This window comes from Lagenorhynchus albirostris, chromosome 3 (genome assembly GCF_949774975.1).
Source record: "Lagenorhynchus albirostris chromosome 3, mLagAlb1.1, whole genome shotgun sequence".
NCBI classification, from domain to species: domain Eukaryota; kingdom Metazoa; phylum Chordata; class Mammalia; order Artiodactyla; family Delphinidae; genus Lagenorhynchus; species Lagenorhynchus albirostris.
This window is the reverse complement of record NC_083097.1, coordinates 147,428,992-147,443,500: the sequence shown is the minus strand read 5'-3', so window position 1 is coordinate 147,443,500 and position 14,509 is coordinate 147,428,992. Positions and strand designations below refer to the sequence as shown.

Below are 14,509 nucleotides of genomic sequence, written 5' to 3'. Positions count from 1 at the left end.
TTTCTTAGCTTCTTGATCTTGGGGGGCAACTTTCAGTTTGTTTCTTCATTGAGTATGATGTTAGCTGTGAGTTTTCATAAAGACCTTTTATCATGTCACAGAAGTTCCTGTCTATTCCTAGCTTTATGAGTGTTTTATCATGAAAGCGTGTTGGGTTTTGTCAGGTGCTTTGTCTGCAGTCATAGAGATGATCATGTGGGTTTTTTCCTTTGTTTTTTAATTTTTAATTTTATTTATTTATTTTTTGGCCATGCCATGCAGCTTGCAGGATCTTAGTTCCCCTACCAGGGATTGAACCTGGGCTCATGGCAGTGAGAGTGCTGAGTACTAACCACTGGACCACCAGGGAGTTCCCTCCTTTGTTTTATTAATATGTCATATTACAGTGATTTTCTATGCTGAATCAGTCTTGCATTCATGGGATAAATCCCACTTGGTCATGGTGCATAATCTTTTTAATATGCTGTTGGATTCAGTTTGCAAGTATTATGTTGAGGATTTTGCATCTGTCTTAAGGATATTGGTCTGTAGGTTTTTTGTATTGTATTTGTCTGGCTTTGGTTAGGGAATGCTGGCTTCATAGAATGAGTTAGAAAGTGTTCCCTCCTCTTCTATTTTTTTGGAAGCATTTGAGAAGAATTGGTGTTAATTCTTCTTTAAATGTTTGGTAAAATGCACCAGTGGAGCCATCTGGTCCTGGGCTTTTCTTTGTTGGGAGGATTTTGGTTATTGATTCAGTCTCTTTACTTGTTATAAGTCTGTTGAGATTTTCTATTTCTACTTAAGTCAGTTTTGATAATTTTGTGTTTCTAGGAACTTGTCCATTTCATCTAGGTTATTTAATTTGTTGGTGTACAACAATTCATAGTATTCTAGTATTCTCTTATATTTTTTATTTCTGTAAGGTCAGTAGTAATATTTACACTTTCATTTCTGATTTTAATTATTTGTGCCTTCTCTCTTTTATTCTTAGTCAGTCTAGCTAAAGGTTTGTCAGTTTTGTTCATTTTTTAGAAGGACTAGCATTTGGTTTTGTTGAATCTCTGTTGTTTTTCTGTCCTTTATTTTGTTTATCTCCACTCTAATCTTTAATTATACCTTCTTTCTGTTAGCTTTGGGTTTACTTTGCTCTTCCTTAAGGTGTAAAATTGGGTTATTGATTAAGATCTGTCTTCTTTTTTATTTTTATTTTATTTTTTTTTGCGGTACGCGGACCTCTCACTGTTGTGGCCTCTCCCGTTGCGGAGCACAGGCTCCGGATGCGCAGGCTCAGCGGCCATGGCTCATGGGCCCAGCCACTCTGTGGCATGTGGGATCTTCCCGGACCGGGACACGAACCTGTGTCCCCTGCATCGGCAGGCGGACTCTCAACCACTGCGCCACCTGGGAAGCCCTGTCTTCTTTTTTAATGTAGATGTTTATAGTTGGAGATTTCCCTCCGAGCACTGTTTTTGGTGCATCCCATGAGGTGATTTATTTATTTATTTATTTATTTGGCCTATGCTGGTTCTCAGTTGCAGCATGCGGGATCTTCATTGCAGCGTGTTTAGTTGTGGCATGCAGGATCTTTAGTTGTGGCATGCGGGCCTAGTTGCGGCATGTGGACTCTTAGTTGCAGCATGCATGTGAGATCTAGTTCCCTGACCAGGGATCGAACCCAGGCCCCTTGCATTGGGAGCACGGATTCTTACCTACTGGACCACCAGGGAAGATCCTGCATCCCATGAGTTTCTGTATTTGCGTTTTTGTTTTCATTTGTCTTAATGTATTTTCTCATTTTCTTTTTGATATCTTACTTGGTCCATTGGTTGTATAATAGTGTGTTGCTTAATTTCCATATATTTGTGAATTTTCCAGTTTTCTTTCTGTTATTAATTCCTAGCTTTATTCCATTATGGTCAGAGAAGATATGTCATATGATTTCATCTAAAGTTTGTTGAGACTTGTTCTGTGACCTAACTTATTAGTCTGGGCAGAGTGTTCTATATATGTAGACCCTGAACAAGTGGGGTTGATCTGTATATAATTTATAGTTGGTCCTCTGCATCTGTGGCTCCTTCACATCTGTGGATGCAACCAATCATAGACCATGTGGTACAGAGGTATTTTCTATTGAAAAATATCTGCATAAAAGTAGACCTGAGCATTGAAACCTGTGTTTGAATGCTCGGGTCGACTGTATATATGTATATTAGGTTTAACTGGTTTATAATATTAAGTCCTCTGTTTCTGTACTGATACTCTACCTAGATATTCTGCCCATTATTGAAAATTAGAGTATTGAAGTTTCTAACTATTACTGTAGAACTATTTCTCCCTTTAGTTATGTCAATATTTCCTTCATATATTCTGGAGCTCTGTTGGTATGTGCATATATGTGTGTAATTGTTACGTCTTCCTGATGAATTGACACATTTATTATGAATGTCCTTCTTTGTCTTTGTTAGTAAAAATTTTTGTCTTAAAGTCTATTTTGTATGATATAAATATAGCCACTCCACTTTTGATAACTGCTTGCATGATATATCTTTTTCCATCCTTTTGCTTTCGATTTAAATGTGTTTTTTAATCTAAAATGTCTCTTTGTAGACAGCATGCAGTTAGATTGTGTTTTTTGGTCCATTCTGCAAATTTCAACATTTTGATTGGAATGCTTAATATTTATATTTCATGTAATTACTACTAAGATAGGATTTACACCTGCCATTTTGCTGTTTTTTTGCTGTATGTCTTATTCCTTTTTACTTACATCCCTGCATTAGTGCCTTCTTTTGTGTTAAATAAGATATTTTCTAGCGTATCATTTTAATTCCCTTTAAATTTTTTTTTACTATATATTTTGAGTCATTTTCCTGTTTCTTGCTCTGGGGATTATAATTAATATCTTAATTTATAACAATTCGGTTCTGATTGAAACCAGCCTAATTTCAGTAGCATATAAAAACTTATACAGCTCCATTCCCTCCCACCTTCTTTGGGCTGTTATTGATATACATATTACATCTTTAAATGTTGTATGCTCATCAACACAAATTTTAAATTATTTTTTATACAATTGTCTTTAAAATCAAATAGGAGGAAACAAAGTTACAAAGAAAAAAATACACATATGCTGTCTTTTATATTGACCTGTGTAATGTTACTGATTTTCTTTTCCTTCCTTCCTCCCTTCCTTCCTCCCTCCCTCCATCCCTCCCTCCCTCTCTCCCTCCCTCTCTCCCTCCCTCCATCCCTCCCTCCCTCTCTCCCTCCCTCCATCCCTCCCTCCCTCTCTCCCTCCCTCTGTGTGGCATGTGGAATTTTAGTTCCTCGACCAGGGATCAAACCTGTGCCCTCCGCAGTGGAAGCGCGAAGCCCTAACCAAACCACTGGACTGCCAGGGGATTCCTGGTCTTTATTTCTTAATGTGTATTCAAGTTACTGTCTAGTATCCTTTATTTCAGCCTGAAGACTCCCTGTTGTATTTTTTGCAGAGCTGGTCTGCTGCCAACAAATCCTTTCAGTTTTTGCTTATCTGGGAATGTTTTATTTTCTCTTTAATTTTCAAAGGATACTTTTTTCTGGATGTAGAATTCTTGGTTGACACACTCTTCCTTTCATTACTTTTAGTATGTTGTCCCAATGCCTTCTGTCCTCCATGGCTTCTGATAAGAAATCAGTTGTTAAACTTTTTGAGGATGCTTGTATGTGAGGAGTTACTTCTTGTTCTTTCAAGACTCTTTTTTTTTTAATGTTTTTAAAAAAATATTTATTTATTTTGGCTGCACTGGGTCTTAGTTGCAGCATGTGGGGTCTTAGTTGCAGCATGTGGGATCTTCATTGCAGCATGTGCAACCTGTAGTTGCAGCATGTGGGCTCTTGGTTGCAGCATGCAGACTTGTTAGTTGCAGCATGCATGCAGGATCTAGTTCCCCGACCAGTGATAGAACTGGGCCCCCTGCATTGGGAGCGCAGAGTCTTACCCACCGGACCACCAGGGAAGTCCCTCAAGATTCTTTATCTTTGACTTTTGACAGCTTAATTATGATGCGTCTAGGTGGTGATCTCTGAGTTTGTTGAGTTTCTTGCATGTGTAGATTGATCTTTTTCATGAAATACGAGTTTTCAGCCATTATTTCTTCCAATATTCTTTCTACCCCTTTCTCTCCCTTCTTCTAGGACTCTCATTGTGTGTATATTGGTAATCTTTTTTTTTTTTTTTTTGTGGTACGCGGACCTCTCACTGTTGTGGCCTCTCCCGTCGCGGAGCACAGGCTCCGGACACGCAGGCTCAACGGCCATGGCTTATGGGCCCAGCCGCTCCGCGGCATGTGGGATCTTCCCGGACCGGGGCACGAACCCGTGTCCCCTGCATCGGCAGGCGGACTCTCAACCACTGCGCCACCAGGGAAGCCCTATTGGTAATCTCGACAGTGCCCCACTTGAGCTGTTCATTTTTTTTCATTCGTTTTTTCTTTTATGTTCCTCAGACAAGGTCACCTCAGTTGACCTATCTTCCAAGTTCACTGATTCTTTCTTTTGCCTGCTCAAATATACTATTGAGCCTTTCTAGTGAATTTTTCATTTGTTATTGTACTTTTCAACTCCATAATTTAAAAACTAATTTTCACCTCTTTGTTGAGACTTAATTCTCATCGCTTTAGTTCTTTACACATGATTTCCTTCAGGTTTTTGAACATATTTAAAATAGCTGATTTAAAATCTTTGGCTAGTAAGTCCAATGCTTGGGCTTCCTATTCCTCAGTGACAGTTTCTATTATCTGCCTTTTTTCCCATGTGTGGGCCATACTTTCTTGTTTGTTTGCATGCCTCATAATTTTTGGTTGAAAACTAGACGTTTAATATATGGCAACCCCGGAAATCAGATTCTCCCTTCTCCCTCAGGGTTTGTTATTGTTGTTGCTTTTTGTTTACTGACTTTCCTGAACTTATTCTGTAAAGTTTATATTCCTTGTTAGGTGTAGCCAGTGAAATCTCTGCTTAATTAGCTTAGTGGTAAGCTAATGATTGGACAGATTTCCTTAACAGCCTAGAACGAGTAAGTCTCCTATTCTTTGCTGAGTGGCCCTATGTTCATATTAGGGTCTACTTTCAAAACTCAGGCAGTTTCCTTAGCTCTTACTTCCTTTGTGCACAGAGCCTCAATATTCAGTCATAAGTGAGAGTGTAGGACCTTCTCAGGTCTTTCCTGAATGCATGGCCCTGTGTGTACACAGTTATATGCGTATGTGTAACCTTTTAGATCCCCAAAAGTATGTCATATTTTCTGGACATCTCATTCTGCAGCTTTGATTAGCTTCTTGGTCTAAATTTTTCATTGCCCCATGCAGGTACAGTGTTAAACAATTGCTGCTGATTGTTTTTGACAAATGCCCCCAGGAAAAGGCTCTTCATACTGGGTTATCTCTAAGTCAGGTCAAATAAGGACAAGCTTTATGAGTAGTATTTTCTAAAGAACTTTCAGATAGGCCAAAAAATGACAATTCTCTGCAGATGGGGCTTTTAAAGAGTACCAACCCTGTTTTGACTCTTCATGTGGCTGCTGAGTTGGTGGCTTTCATTGTATTGCTATCTGTTGGTTTTCAAGGCTACCCTGGAGCTGAGGAGAGGGGGATGGGCCTAGGGTATGCTTAAATACCACATACAGTTTTTTTTTTTTAACCAAAATTCAGCTATTTTTCTTGAATAAGAAAGAATAAATGTTCCCTGGATTGTTGCAGGTCTTTGGTTAATTTCCAAAATACTGAAGAAGTTTATTTTGAGTTTTTGCCAATGTTCTCATTGTATTAATGGAGGAGGAGTTTTTGGAAGTCCTTACTCCTTTTCCGATGATATCACTCAGTTATTGGGTCGGCCAAAAAGTTAGTTCACGTTTTTCTGTAGCATCTTATGGAAAAACCTGAACAAAGCTTTTGGCCAACCCAATTTTTTTTTAAGGCAATATGAATAATAATGTTTTTATTCATGTAGTTATCCATTTCTGGTGCTCCCCATTCCTTTATGTAGATTGATATTTCCATCTGTTATCATTTTATTTCTGCCCAAAGGATTTTTTTTTTAATTTTTGGCTGCTTGGAGCTTTGTTGCTGTGCACGGGCTTTCTCTAGTTGTGGCGAGCGGGGGCTGCTCTTCATTGTGGTGCGTGTGCTTCTCATTGCGGTGGCTTCTCTTGTTGCGGAGCACAAGCTCTAGGCATGCGGGCTTCAGTAGTTGTGGCATGCAGGCTCAGTAGTTGTGGCTCACAGGCTCTACAGCACAGGCTCAGTAGTTGTGGCGCACAGGCTTAGTTGCTCCGTGGCATGTGGGATCTTCCTGGACCAGGGATTGAACCTGTGTCTCCTGCATTGGTAGGTGGATTCTTAACCACTGTGCCACCAGGGAAGTCCCCAAAAGACTTCTGATATTTCCTGTGGTACAGGTATGTAGGTGATGAATTCTTTCAGTTCTTATATGATTGATAAGGTCTTTAAGTCTGCATCTCTGCATCTATGTTTATGAGGCATATTTGTTGATAGTTTTCTTATATTTGTCTGGTGGTGTTATCAGTGCAGTCATGGCCTCATAAATTGACTTAGTGTTCCCTTCTCTTTTGTTTTCTGAAAGTGATTGTGAGTAATTAGTATTATCTCTTCCTTGTATGTTGATAGAATTCAGTAGTGAAACCATTTGGACTTGGACTTTTCTTTGTTGCAACAATGCAATGTCTTTAGTATATAGAGAGCTAGTATATACAGAGCTAGTCAAGTAATTGTTTTCTTCGTGAATAGATAGATATTCCTTTGTTATCGCTTTAGTATCTGTTGGGTCTATAGTGATATTACCTCTTTCATTCCTGATATTGGTAGTATTTGTCTTCTTTTTTTCTTGATCAGTCTAGGTAGAGATTTATCAGTTTGATATTTTTAAAGAATCAGCTTTTGCTTTTATGATTTTTCTGTATTTTTCTGTTTTCAATTTCTTTGGTTTCTGCTCTTTATTATTTTCTTTCTTAAGGTTACTTTGAGTTTAATTTGTTCTTTTAGTCTTAAGGTAGAAGCCTACTTTATTGATTTGAGACTTTTCTAATAGAAGCATTTTAATGCTATAAGTTTTTGTCTGAGCAGTGTTTTTTAGCAGCATCCTAGAGTTTTTTCTTTTTTAAAAAAAAATTTATTTATTTATATATTTTTGGCTGAGTTGGGTCTTCACTGCTGTGCGCAGGCTTTCTCTAGTTGCGGCAAGCGGGGACTACTCTTCGTTGCGGTGCTTGAGCTTCTCACTGCAGTGGCTTCTCTTGTTGCGGAGCACGGGCTCTAGGTGTGCGGGCTTCAGCAGTTGTGGCATGCGGGCTCAGTAGTTGTGGCTCGCAGGCTCTACAGCACAAGTTCAGTAGCTGTGGTGCATGGGCTTAGCTGCTCCGCGGCATGTGGGATCTTCCCGGACCAGGGCTCGAACCCGTGTCCCCTGCATTGGCAGGCAGATTCGTAACCACTGTGCCGCCAGGGAAGTCCATCCTAGAGTTTTGATATATTGTATTTTCATTTTCATTCCATTCAAGTTATTTTCTAATTTCCCTTTGACTCATGATTTATTTATATGTGTATTGTTTAATTTATAGTTATTTGGGGATTTTCCATGTATCTTTATGTTATTAATTTCTAATTTAATTTAATTATGGTTGTAGAGCATACTTTGTATGACTTCTTTTAAGGTTTGTATAATCTGTCTTGGTGAATGGCCTGTATATACACTTGGTAAGAATGTATGTTCTCTTTTTGTTGGGTGGGGTTTCCTATCAGTGTCATTTAAGTCAAGTTTGTTGATAATGTTCAGGTCTTCTGTATTCTTGCTGATTTTCTGGCTTATTGTTCTATAAGTTACTAATAGAAGAATTTAAAATATTTAAGTATAATTTTAGGATGGTCTGTTTCTCCTTTAATTCAGTTTTTTCTTCATGCACTTTGAAACCCTATTGTTAGGTGCATACATATTTATGATGTTATATCTTCTTGGTAAATTGGCTGTTTTTTAAAAAAATTCTTATTTATTTATTTATTTATTTATGGCTGTGTTGGGTCTTCGTTGCTGTGCATGGGCTTTCTCTAGTTGCTGCGAGTGGGGGCTACTCTTTGTTGCGGTGTGCAGGCTTCTCATTGTAGTGACTTCTCTTGTTGCGGAGCACGGGCTCTAGGCACACAGGCTTCAGTAGTTGTGGCGCACAGGCTTAGCTGCTCTGTGACATATGGGATCTTCCCGGCCTGGGGCTTGAATCCATGTCCCCTGCATTGGCAGGCAGATTCTTAACCACTTTGCCACCAGGGAAGCCCAAAATTGGCTGTTTTATAATTATTTAATGTTCTTTTAAAATGTTACTGCTGATTTATTAATTCTTTGTTCCAAATAAGCACTATCCCACAGATGAGAGTTTAAGTAATAACTGTTCAATACTTCTGTTGCTTTTGTTTTGAGTTTTCCAGATCTCCCTTCAGTTGTTGTGTTCTAAATTGTAGATGGTCCCAACAAGCTTCAGTGCTCAGGATTGGCGTTGGAATCCGGATATAGGAATATATGAGGATTAGGTATGTGCCTAAAAGCCATACCTAAAGAGAACTCTGGAACTGGGAGTTTGAGTAGCAAGGATTCAGCTTCTGATTTATATGCTTTGTATCTTAAATGTATAATTCCTTTATCTTTTATTAAAATCAAATATGGGGAGCTTCAACAGTTGTGTAAACATAATGGTAAATGAGTACACACGTACTTTCCGTGTAAATTTGTAGCCAACGTTTTGCTGTATTCACATTTTTTCTCTCTTTTGTATGTGTGTATATGTATGTTTTGTATATATACAGGCACACTCCCCATTTTAACAGCTGAACCAATGAAAGTTGTAGACATTGTAACACTTCTAAAAATTTCAGCATGCCTCTACTTCATGAATAAGACTATTTTGCTGTGTCATTACAAAATTTTTTTCTTTCTTTATTTTGGCTGCGTTGGATCTTCGTTGCTGCACGCAGGCTTTCTCTACTTGGCGAATGGGGGCTACTCTTCATTCTGGTGTGCAGGCTTCTCATTGTGGTGGCTTCTCTTGTTCCGGAGCACGGGCTCTAGGCATGTGGGCTCAGTAGTTGTGGCTCGTGGGCTCTAGAGTGCAGGCTCAGTAGTTGTGGCGCATGGGCTTAGTTGCTCCGTGGCATGTGGGATCTTCCCGGACTAGGGTTCGAACCCACGTTCCCTGCAGTGGCAGGCGGATTCTTAACCACTGTGCCACCAAGGAATTCCCCTAGGAAAATGTTAAAGTAATTTCTTAATGACATCTATTATCTATTCTTATTTAGATTTATCTAGTTGTCCCAGATTATCTTTTATAACTTTTTTCCATACCGGGTTTCAACCAAAGTTCATATTTTGTCTCATTTGGTGTAGACCAGTGTTTCTCAACTGGGGACAGTTTTACCCTCCAGGGGATGTTTGGCAATGTCTGAAAATGTTTTAACTTTTTCCTTTAGTCTTTGTATTTCCTATAAATGAGAAGTTAGGTTTAGAAGTTTAATTAGAGTCAAGTTAAACATTTTGGGTAAGAACACTTCATTTTTGTTCTGTTTACTTCATATTGCAGCACATCAGGAGACTAAGTTTGGTCACTTGGTTAAGGTAATGAATGTCAGGTATCTACAGTGTAATTTCTCCTTAGCAGTTCACAATATTTTGGGGTGATCCTCTGACACCCTGCGTATCCTGTTACCCATGATGCTTTAGTATATTTATCGATAATCCTTACCTGAATCAGTTATGGGGTTCTAAAGAATGATTCTTTTAAATATGTCATTCTTTTCTTTGTTTATTACCAGCATTTGTCAGTAAGAAAGAACCTTCTTATTTTTCCTTTTATTTAATTTTTAAAATTTTTATTCATTTAATTTTATTTATTTTTGGCTGCATTGGGTCTTTGTTGCTGTGTGCAGGCTTTCTCTAGTTGTGGTGAGAGGGGGCTACTCTTCGTTGCGGTGCACAGGCTTCTCATTGCTGTGACTTCTCTTTGTTGTGGAGCATGGGCTCTAGGCTCATGGGCTTCAGTAGTTGTGGAACGTAGGCTCAGTAGTTGTGGCTCGCAGGCTCTAGAGCACAAGCTCAGTAGTTGTGGCACACAGGCTTAGTTGCTCCACGGCATGTGGGATCTTCCTGGACCAGTGATCACACACGTGTCCCTTGCATTGGCAGGCGGATTCTTAACCATTGCACCACCAGGGAAGTCCCCTGTATGTATTTTAGTATCAACTCATCTAGCATGAGAAAAAGTTTTGAAAAAATTATTTTCACTGGAATCATGTTAAATGTAGGTGTTAACTTTAGAAGGATTGACATTTTTATAATGTTGAAGTCCAAGTACAAGAGATGTCTTCATTTTGTTCAAGTCTACTTTTGCATCTTCCATGGGTTTTAAAAAGTTTTCCTGAGTTGTTGCATTCCGAGTATTATATCTTTTATGTTTCTATTATGAACAGCACCTTTTCATCCATTGCATCTTCTAGCTGGGTATTTTATGTATATAAGAAGGCCTACATTTTATATCCTGTTACTATGTTAATTTCTTTTATCATTTCATTTTAGCACTGATTTTCTTGTATTTTCCAGTCATACCCATCATATCATTTGCAGTTAGAGACGGTTTTCTTCCTTTCTGGTTCTTATACTTCTAATTGTTTTGTTCTGTCTGCTTGTGCTGGCTAGTACTTTCAACACAGTGTTAGATAGTAGTGGAAATTGTGGGCATCCTTGACTTGTGTGTGCTTCCCTCCCCCAAACTGCCCGTAAATTGAGAGAAGAAAAGGTCCCTGCATTCCAAAGAATGTAATGCTGGATAAAGCCATTCCCCACCTCCCTACCCCTCAGTAGAATGAACCATCTGAAAGTTTAATGTATTACTTAAAAGGTACAGTGTGCTGGTGTTAGGTGACCATATTCTTAGTCCCAATTTTATGTAATGTTGCCCTTTTTAATAAAGTTGTTTTGTGTGTGTGATTTAATTGTATGTTTTTGTAACATTTCTAATAAGACTCATCCATTAAAAAAGTCTTTGAAACATTATGTTGCAGTTAGGCTCTCCTTTTGCCTGTTTGTATGCTCAGACCATTGGTAAGTAGACTTATACTCTGAGAAACAGGGCCAGGAAGTCGATATGAGGTCATTATGTTGATTTTTTTTCCCCCTCAATAAAGGTAGCTCAAACAACATTAGAAATTATTATATGCCTTTAAAATTATGCTCTAGTTGCTTAATTTTTATAAGCTTTAGGGTAGAAGTACAATCAAAGTTCTCATTTCTATTTAGTATTAAATTGTAGCATAAAAAAATGATGTATCTAAGTTACTTAAGTAAGTATGCATACATGTGATCTTTAGTGCCTAATGTGGTATAGATGCTGAGTACTTTGTAAGTTGAAGCTTACAGGCCAGAAAACTGCATTACCTCTTTCCTTATATGATTCTTCTTCGGTGAGTATATCTCCAAAGAAATGAATTAGGTGCTAAATTGGATGGAGTTGGGGAGCTGGTGCTGCTTGGTTAGCTTTTCCTTTGTCGTACCAGAGACATTCCATTGGTCATAATGAAGCCCGTGAAAGATGGATGAGTGATACTAGAAAAACAGCTCAACACATGCTTTATTTTGAGTGAACCTTCATAATTGATTTGGTTTGTAAAAGAAAACATACTTCTCAGCTCTGGTAAGACATGGAGTGCTATAATGCAAAGAGAGCTCTGGCCTTTGAATCTAGTCATCTGGGTTCTAGTCTTGGCTCTTTTTGACCTTGAGCAAGTCATTTATCCTCGTTAGGTCTTCTGTCAAATAGTAAGGTTGCTCAAACCATCTAAGGTCTCTTCCACCTCTAAATTCTCAGACAGTAGAGCAGATATGGGTTTGGTATTGACTGCTGGCATGTTGATGCTCGTATTTTAGGCATTTTAAGCCCCATATCCCTATTTTTATTTTGGCAGTTAGTTGCCTTAGGGAATATATGTATGCGTATGTGTATATATAGTGTATTCTAAATTTACGTGAGAATAAAATATTTTACAACTATCCTTTTAAGCTAGCACAATCTGTTACAGAAGGGTTCTGTAGGATCTATTCTTAACTCTTGAAGTGACAGAAAAATTTCCCTTTCATTTTCACGATTTTAAGACTCTATAATCAATCTAAAATAGGTGCATTATCCGAGTTCTATTCCGTGTTGCTTTAAAGTCTTCAGAATTCTTCTGAACAACATTTTTCCCTTTGATTGTGATCTTTTTAAATATTCAGGTTTTTTTTTACCTGAATGTTGTGTTAGGAAAACTCTTTGAGTTTTCAGTCTGTTAAAGCTATTATTTCCTGAGCCATATTGTGATATCTACAGTACCTGTGCATTAATGGCCTCTCCTTACTTCATTTGAAGAGTCCCGATATTAAATCAGTTTTCAAAAGAGGAACCAAAGGCAGGAAAACAATTACAAACATACTTCACTTCAGAGATCATTGTTTTTTACCAATAAAATGTCAAAATGAGTTGCAAAAAGCATTCAGTTGTGGAGTAAAAATATTTAAGATTGTGTTTCTTATCGATATTTAGCTCTGAGAAGCAAATCTTTCTTGGGGTTTTTACATGCTAGATCTATTTATTTGTCACATCTTTGGGAAGAAATGTTGAAAGGTTACAAGGAAAGAGAAGATAAGGCGTAGATGAATGTTATCAAGAGGCTTCTGAGAAGGGTGAGTTTTTGGCAAAGTTTTGAAAGTAAATGTGTATTGATAGGGAAAAAAGGGTGTTTTCTGAAATAACTTAGGTTTTTTTTAAAAAAATTAATTTCTTTATTAATCTTTTGTTTCTTTTTTTTTTTTCGGTAAGGAAAAATTAAGGAAGGTACTTTGTTTTATGGTCTCAGAATGTCAGGTTCTGTTCAGAAATCATGAAAAGAAAAAAGACTTAGTCTGTATATTTTTGCAAAAATGTTTGATAATTTAAAAATTCATATATACTTCCAAAGTTATTTTTATTTAACAAGCACTTACTGTAGTTTTATTATATATCTATCATTATTGTAAGTGCTATACAGTGTTAATTTATTAAATCCTCATAACAACCCTAAATGTTTTCATGAAGATAAATATTTCAGGATGATAGTTTAAATGCTTTTGCTAAATTTTCATGTTTTTCCCCAGTTTATTTAACAAAAGTAATAACTTAGACGATAAACCACATTTAGTTTAACACGAAACTTTTCTTTTTTTTTTTTTGCGGCACGCGGGCCTCTCATTGTTGTGGCCTCTCCCGTTGCGGAGCACAGGCTCCGGACGCACAGGCTCAGCAGCCATGGCTCACGGTCCTAGCCGCTCCGCGGCATGTGGGATCTTCTTGGACCGGGGCACGGACCTGCGTCCCCTGCATTGGCAGGCGGACTCTCAACCACTGCGCCACCAGGGAAGCCCTAACATGAAGCTTTTAACCTCATATTTTGTAGTGAAAATTCTGTACTGCTTAGTGGTTTCATTAAAATATTTTATGTTGCAAAGATTTAAGTCTTTTTTTTAATATTTATTTATTTGGTTGTGCTGGGTTTTAGCTGTGGCACGTGGGCTCCTTAGTTGCGGCATGCATGTGGGATCTAGTTCCCTGACCAGGGCTCGAACCTGGGCTCCCTGCATTGGGAGCACAGAGTCCTAACCAATGTGCCACCAGGGAAGTCCCAAGACTTAAGTATTTTTATAGTGAACATTTGATAGGCAGATATTCTCCATTACAGATGTTTGTGATATAGGGAAAGCAGAGACCTAGGTGGAAGTAAAAGTAAGCTTTACTTACATGTCACAAGCATTCATTTTGTCTTATTTACTTTTACACAAAGTAATTACTTTGGAACTGTTGACAGCATACAGATTTGAAAATGCATTTAGAGTAATAATTATCCCTAAGCAGCATAATGTATCATTTATACTTTTTTTAAAAAAATTATTTATTTAGTTTTGGCTGCGTTGGATCTTCGTTGCTGCACGCGGGCTTTCTCTAGTTGCGGTGAGTGGGGGCTGCTCTTCGTTGTGGTGCACGGGCTTCTCATTGCGGTGGCTTTTCTTGTTGCTGAGCATGGGCTCTAGGTGCACGGGTTTCAGTAGTTGTGGCACGTGGGCTCAGTAGTTGTGACTCGCGGGCTCTAGAGCGCCGGCTCAGCAGTTGTGGCGCATGGGCTTAGTTGTTCCGCGGCACTTGGAATCTTCCCGGACCAGGGCTGGGACCTGTGTCCCCTGCATTGGCAGGCGGATTCTTAAGCACTGTGCCACCAGGGAAGTCCCATTTATACTTTTTATTTGACTTTATCCTTATGCCTTCTACAGGTGAGGGGAGATAAAATAAAGCTGTCATATTTGTAAGGAAGGTGCTTTTACTTTTTCCAAAGTATCTTCTACCTTTACTGTGAGCTAGTTTTTCTGTTGGGTTCTTCTCTTTGAGGACCTTTCAGTTTCCTTTGCTTAAGTACCGAGATCGTGGAGGTTT

The 14,509-nt window shown here is 38.4% G+C and overlaps 1 protein-coding gene across 8 annotated transcripts in view; it reads left to right on the top strand.

Moving 5' to 3' along the window:
• Nucleotides 1–14,509, top strand: part of UBTD2 (ubiquitin domain containing 2) — a 57,071-nt gene that overhangs the window by 22,596 nt on the left and 19,966 nt on the right. Inside the window, exon 1 of one of the 8 annotated variants that reach the window (XM_060144198.1) lies at nt 8,458–8,558. The exons of 6 other annotated variants lie outside the window; for them this stretch is intronic. The gene's annotated coding sequence lies outside the window, so the exon portion shown is untranslated. Of the gene's footprint in view, nt 1–8,457; nt 8,559–12,680; nt 12,733–14,509 lie in introns of those variants that run through there. One more of the 8 variants, XM_060144197.1, reaches the window with a different exon arrangement.